Source organism: Corvus brachyrhynchos, unplaced genomic scaffold (genome assembly GCF_000691975.1).
Source record: "Corvus brachyrhynchos isolate BGI_N302 unplaced genomic scaffold, ASM69197v1 scaffold17, whole genome shotgun sequence".
In the NCBI taxonomy this organism is placed as follows: domain Eukaryota; kingdom Metazoa; phylum Chordata; class Aves; order Passeriformes; family Corvidae; genus Corvus; species Corvus brachyrhynchos.
The window spans coordinates 8,610,752-8,617,995 of NW_008240046.1; the positions used below are offsets into that span (position 1 = coordinate 8,610,752).

At 35.7% G+C, this 7,244-nt stretch overlaps 1 protein-coding gene across 6 annotated transcripts in view; it reads right to left on the reverse strand.

Moving 5' to 3' along the window:
• Positions 1–6,965, reverse strand: part of DLC1 (DLC1 Rho GTPase activating protein) — a 219,937-nt gene extending 212,972 nt beyond the window's left edge. For 3 of the 6 annotated variants that reach the window (XM_008641434.2, XM_017744513.1, XM_017744512.1), the window contains exon 1: positions 5,703–6,143. The gene's annotated coding sequence lies outside the window, so the exon portion shown is untranslated. Of the gene's footprint in view, positions 1–5,702; positions 6,150–6,753 lie in introns of those variants that run through there. The other 3 variants (XM_017744511.1, XM_017744514.1, XM_017744515.1) reach the window with 3 other exon arrangements.
• Positions 6,966–7,244: the final 279 nt, after the last annotated feature.

A 7,244-nucleotide genomic window follows, 5' to 3' on the forward strand; every position in this document is an offset into this window, starting at 1 on the left:
CTGCCTTTTAGATTTAAGATTCTAGTGTGGTGTTTCTATTTAAAAAAAAGTTGCTGGTGATCATTATAACCATGAGCTATGAAATCTCTGTAGTATGAGGCACTACAGACAATGACTTTTGGCAAAGAGCCTCCTTGCTGTAGGGGGCCTGTTTTCAGTCCTGGTGTAAATACAACTAAAAAATATTTTTGAGACAATTGTGCCTATATTTTATATATAAAGAGCTGAAAATTATTTTCTCCCATTGAGAAAGACAAATATTTTATCATTGAGAGTCTACAGAGAATGACTACTGAGATGACTGCTTTTTGGTGGGAATGAACCATTAGCAGAATCACTTGGAATCCCATTTTGTTGCACCTGTTAAAAAGTACCAAGAGCAAAATGAGCAAGTATTTCCGGAATGTAGCTGAAGATCTGAAAAGCAAAAATTATTCAAAATGGCAGCTGTACCACTATTTCTTTGAAACTAGAGAGAGAAATAACATATAATGTACACAGAGTGCTTTGTAAATGCACTGGAGGACTTAATTAAATCCACTTTCTCCAAGGAAGGGAATGTAAAAATTTAATTTATCCTCCTGTTGGGTGAAATTGGGAGGAAAAAAGTCTGCATTAGAACCTAACCCTGAAATTGACTATTTTTCATTACAATATTCTTATTTTGGAATTCAGGAAACCTGTCTGTCAAAGTACTTTTATAAAGCGTGTTTATCTCACCTCCATATCCCCTTTCTCTCTGTCTCTCAAAGGCATAATGTGGATATGACTGCTATAGTCAATAGACATTCTCCACAGTATTTTCCAGAGTGCCTCAAATCCAAACTCATCAGCCAGTCTCCTGATTTTATAATGATACTCTCCTACTCAGCATCTGTAGCCTGCCTGGAAAGATATGCTCAGCCCTGGAAATTACTGTTTCTGGGTACATAACTACAGGAAAAATAAAACAGATGACTTGTGAGCTCACATGGAGATTTTCCCTCAATTTTAAAACTAACTCAGATCTATTTCCTTTACCAGCTACCAATTCTCTCACAACATGCAAAAGCTTTTTAGAAATCTTTATATCCAATATGGTATATCCAATTAGGCTGGCAGAGACTCAATATTTGGAAGTTGTGAATGACATCCTCACATAGGCATTTGATGGTACTAGAGTGTAAAATTGTTTCTGTATATGGAATCCTCAAAGCCCAAGTTTTGCAGTGGAGGATACAACTCTTAGAGACCATCCTTTCAGCAAAAACTTCTCCTTTTAGTTGTTATTATTGAAATACTAATTTTTTGTAGTAAAATGTTATTTAGTTGAAAGCTGTCAACTCTCTCTGATAAAGCAGTGTTAACTGAAGATAAAAAATTCGAGCAAAATGAAAAGTGATATCTCCATTTAGCTGCAGACAAAAAATCTGTGATGAATTTAACAGTACAACTTCCAGTGTGCTGAGCCTCTCAGTACTACCCAGAAGTGCATGGTTAAGTGCTCCAGACTGAAAAAGAGAATCCAAATTAAGTTCTCATTGCCCATTGCATGTCCGTGTTATGTATCAGAAAATTCATGAGTAGGTCAAAAAAAAGCTCATACTTTGTGACAGTCTTAGCAAACATGCTAATAATACAATATTAAGTTTATGAATGCTCCTTAAGAAGGTGAAGTTATACAGCTTTAATAATGTAACCCTGATTGCTTTGGCCTGACGAATTTGTCACCGGTTCCTCTTGCCCCTTCCATTTTCTTTTAACTCCCTTAGCAGAACAACACTTTGCAACAATCCTCCATTCTACTCCAGATTTTCCTCACTTCTTAGTCTAATGATTACTTCAAACTCACCATCGACTCCCTCTTATCCCAAAATTTTGTATGATAAGACAAACCTTCCACAAGTACCATGAGGTTCAACTTGGAACATTTATTTGTTCCGGCATTAAAGAGTATTTGTAGTGATTTGGTCCTATTGTGAAACTCTCACCAATAAGACCTATTTACCCTGGAAACTCTAGAACTGATAAAGAGTGAGCAAGAGGGTGGGAGAACCAGTAGACATTCAGAATTAAGACAATTGTTTACAAAATTTCCTAAAGTTCAAGGGCATTTCATCTAAACCTAATAGATTTTGGCACAGGGTACAATGGAATAACCAACAGGAAGTACCACCAACCACTGTAAGAAAAAGAAGAGCCTAGATGAAAGTGAAGGCTGGAAATAAAGAGTACATCATATGAGTGAAATTGGTTTTGATGATACACACAGCCTAAGGCAAACCTTTGCATTTGGGTTCAGTGACTGAGGTACAATATGCCAGAGATAAAACTCTGGGCATTGCTAATTTCAACAGAAATGATTTTTCTCATCAAAGAGAAACTCCCAGCTATGGTAATAGTGGATCTGAAATTGTCTACCAACAGACTGTTCTTAAATAAGTATACTGAAAGTACCTGAAAGCATCAACAAATATCAGTGGTGAAATATGATATAAAACATATTGAAATTCCCTAACTATTGTAGTTATTACAATAAAATAATGTTCACATACAGTATACGTAGGATTTACATGTGAAAATTCTATATAATTTTGGTTTGGGGTACAATTTATGCATATATATACATATGCATATGTATACATGCATGTACACATATGTATACACACATATATTAAAAAACCCCTGTGTATCCAGCCAGTCTTAAAGTCCTTACCAGGAATTCACAGTGATCATCATCTTTGGATGACACATTTAAAGCCCTAATGGACAAGGACCTGAGCAACTTTCTCTAGTTGACCCCACTTTGAATGACATGTTGGATCAGAGACCTCAAAAGGCTCTCTCCTAATAGGAAGGAAATCAAGATCTAACACTTCTGGATATGCTATTTCTATTGTTCTGGCCCATGTGTTACTCTGGTTTTGTCTTTTTGCTTTTTCTTTTGTAAAAAGAACAGAACACCAACAAACCCCCCATACTTCATTTTTTTTCTGCAGACAAACAAACAATAGAAAAAGGAACCAGATGAATAAAAGAAAAAAGGACAAATTAAAATATATCTTCTTTTTGAGAAAAGAGAAAACCATTTGTAAATTCCCTTCCTCCTTCTGCTACTGACCTCTTCAGGGAAGCCTTACAACAAAGAAGGTACATTCCAGCAAAAAAATTCATGTTAAGAACAGCAGAAAACTATCATATAAAATGTGCCTTGATACTACTGACAATCAAGAAAAATAAAAGTTAAGTAAATTCTGAGACTTATGAAAAAGCAAAAGAGGAATCCTCTGATTGTTCCATCTATAATTTTTAAAGTATAATTTTTAAATTGATTTTAAGATCATCAATTTAAAAGAATTACTACAAGCCTTGCCTCTTTAAAAACTGCACAGCCAAGCTGTTGTCTTCACTTTTAATTTTCTTTTAGGAGGGATTGCTTTGTGTTACAAAGGTCTTTGTGAATTAGGCCTAAATATACAGATTTTTTTTTCCAGTGCTCTGATTATGGAATTTTGCATGAAGGTCAACAGGTACAAGGTTCAAAAGAAAATAAGTTCGCAGGCACAAAAATTTATGGTGAAGAAAAGCTATTTGAATAATTCCTATTACATGGATGTAACCATTTGCATAAATTTTTCTCAAGGCTGCAGACATAAATTAATGTCTTCCTTCAAGGGAGTCATTTGATACAACTACCTGGGCTATTTTCTTGTTTCAAATAAAGAACGTTAACATTTCTGAGGGAGCAGAGCAAGTTCAAAAAACTCTAGATGCTCATTTTCCATGTTTATTATTGCTATATATCTATAAAATAATTTTCAGAGGTTTTTTAGACTGTAAGTTTTCTGTGAATCCTTTTTCTTGAGAAACATATCTTAAAAAAGCAAAACAAGGTTAGTATAACAGAGAAGTTAGACTAAGTAGAACCAGAAGTGAACAGTAATTTCTCTCCAGGACTTTTATTTAAATCTTCTAAATCAAAAACACAGGCATCTATCAGTGCTATATTTTCTTATAGTCTACAAGGAACTTCAGAGTTTAATGAGAAAATACTTTCTGGGTTCTATTCTGTTGTCCACCCTGTAGTTCAACTGCCTCAGGTGTCAAGTATTTTCATCTGCAAGTGAGGTCAGATGAGGTCATGATGTGCTTTAGAACCCAGAAGTGGTGCTGCAGAAGAGAACTGCTTGATAGGGAATACTTTCTTCTGTTTAACTGGAGTAGTCACAAATATGAAATACGTGCACATGTACTTGCAGCAGCAACTATGGGAACACAGTGCAGTAAAAGCCACTAAAGCTAAATCCTTTGAGACGTCAATGTTCCAGCACAAATTTCACGTGAGTGACGAAAGGATTCAGTCAAGTCAAATTCCTCTCAACTTCTCGGTCTCACCACTCACATACCACAGCTCTCCCAGACCAGAACAGCTAACTGGAGAAGACTTGTCCATAAGCAAATAAGTGAATGTGATGTTAAAATTCACCCCAGAATATACTCAGGAACAATTTACTGCCTACTGGTTGTTCCCTGTCCAGTTCAGATGCATTCCATTCCCAACCCAGTGCCAATTCTGAACACACTGAGCTTTCTTCCCACAAATGGCAGTAAAGTGTACAATTCTCAGTCTATTGCAGAGGAGATATTTGACCCCATTCTGGAATATCTACTGCTCCTTCATGTCCTTTCACACCACAAAGTCATTTCTTTACACACCAATCATTTTGAAAATTGGTAAAAGCACAGTTAAAAGATTCTTGAAATACATGAACAGATGACTTCTATTTTGTTACCTATCTGGCCAATAACTATATGGAGCTCTACTGATGAACATAAGAAATAAAGGAAGAAAGAAAGAATTTTTCAGGTTACATATAAGCAACAATTTTCAGGGAGACAAAGAATGATGTATAGATTGACATGAAAAATGCTTCTCATATCCATACAATTTAATAATTAAATTACAATATCACATAAAATATGCATGCATACACATATCACTGAAAGATACTATCCTGATTATCTCCCTAAACTCCTTAACAACAGATTCTTATTATTTTTATTAGTTACATGTTTACTAGGTTAAGGAAAAACAGAGTAAATCCATACATCCTCCCGAAAATGATAGTCAGCTGACATTTACTGAATCTTACTTTACCTCTTCTAAATGCTAGCACAGCACAGAGCAATCTGTGTATTTAATCATACGTTACTAAAAATAACCTAATTTAGCTAAAGCCAACAAATAAACTCCAGAATTTCAGATTTAGAGTCTACATCTTTAAGACCATATCGTCACTTCTACTACAAATTTCACCTAGGACTGAGAAAAGGCTAGAGACCAAGCCCAGCAGAGGCATAACTGATTTATCTACCTAAAACAGTCTTCATCATCATTACCGCTGGAGTGGAGGGAAGGGAAGGTGGGGAGAGAGAAAAAAACATAGCCCTAAATGCCCTCCCTGTTGTTAAATGAGGTGAAAAAACAAATTGCTCACACATCTAACTTTCCTATTTAATGTACATTAAAAAATATGCAAGCAAGACCATACAGCTCTATTTAAACAAGAATGCAAATAAAGTGCAGCATTTCAAGCATATATTTAAAAGATGAAGAAAAATAAACATGAATTTTTTTTTTATGGGTCTGACATATTTTGATAAACAGAGTTTTCACAGTTTACAACTAAATGTATATTTTTAAAGATTATAAATTTTTTTACCTCGAGTTCTAGTGCTGAGATCCTGAACGCAGAACACTCCAGAGCTGGATACTGCTTGTTTTTTTTCTGAGTTTTTTCTTTTTTTTTTCTCTTTTTCTCTTTTTCTTTTTTTAAAAAAAAATTTGGTAGTTTAAAGTACAGAAAGATTCCAAGACAGCTTTACCTAGATGAAGAGAATCAGGAATTCAGACATGACCTCCCTAAAATCTGTGGTCAATAGAAGAAGAAAAAAAAACCCAAACAAGAAAACGAAGAAGCAAACAAACAAACAAAAGAGCCCAGTCCCAGCTAGCTCCTGCTAGCATAAAAGTTCAGATTTCGCTACTGAGATCATTGCTCTATTCTAAGCAGTTTTGCTCAATGTGTGATTCTAACAAAAACACCCTCTGCAGCTGGAGGGAGCCTTAGCTAAGCACGAGCCTGTCAAGCTTTTCCCAGTGACTTCTGTCTACTAAATTCAGACTGATGTTTTGTGAAAGGGGCCTCAACAACCAGGCCCAGATTGCCTGAAAAGTATTTCCTGCCTTTGAGAGAGAGAGAGGGAGAGAGAGACAGCGAGCCTGCCTGCCTGCGCCAGGGAGAGAGCACAGAAATGGAGGGAAAAGAAAAAGACAAGACTGAGTGTTTCAAGGCAGTTAGCTTTATACACTGCTGGGCTATTTCTGCCAAAGAAGAAAATCTGTACTACAGCTACATAATGTAAAAATGCTTTTAAACCTCTCCCACCTGGATTTTTCCTTTAAAAAAATACTTTATGCAACTCTAATACTCATGCAAAGGTAACAGTTATGCAGAACAACATGAGAACATTTCTGAAACACCTGGTCTTTGACATCAGGTAGTGAGAAAAATGGTCTAAACTCAATTAACACATCACAGTGACAAAAGTCTAATACTATTCTGTCAGGCAAATATACACAGTTAGATAGATTCCATTTAAATGCATATGCTAAAATCATGTTCCTACTCAAGAGAATAAGCTGGATCTGAGCAAACAAATGCTACAGTTTAAATACAGTCATATTGCAGGCAGTGGAATATGTTGCTTTACCTCTTTTGAGAATCCTCCAGAGTCACACAAATCCAGCTCTGCAAAAGCAAAAGGACAGACTCCATCTTGATCATATTAGTATTTTGCTGACATAAAACACTTGTAACTACTTCGTTCCAGTTTGACAGGGTGCCTGAATCATGTCTCCAGTGTAACCCACAGCATCTACATCCTTTGCTCTACACAAATTTAGTGAATATCGTCTGTTTATCTTTTCTGCTTTCTTCTGCCTTCTCTGAATGACTTCCTCTTAGCTGTTCCAGCCTGAGAACTTGGATTACCATTTGGTTTTGATTAAAACCAGACGGACAGCTCCGTGGAAGTTTGAGGGTAAGCTAATGGAAATTACTAGTATGGCTTTAATTAGTGTATTTATTAGTAATAAATATTAGCTATTCACATAACAAATTCTACTAATAAACACATGCAAACCCCCATCTTTGGCCACTGGTTTCATATTTAGGTGAAATAACTTACTCAGTATTTATTTT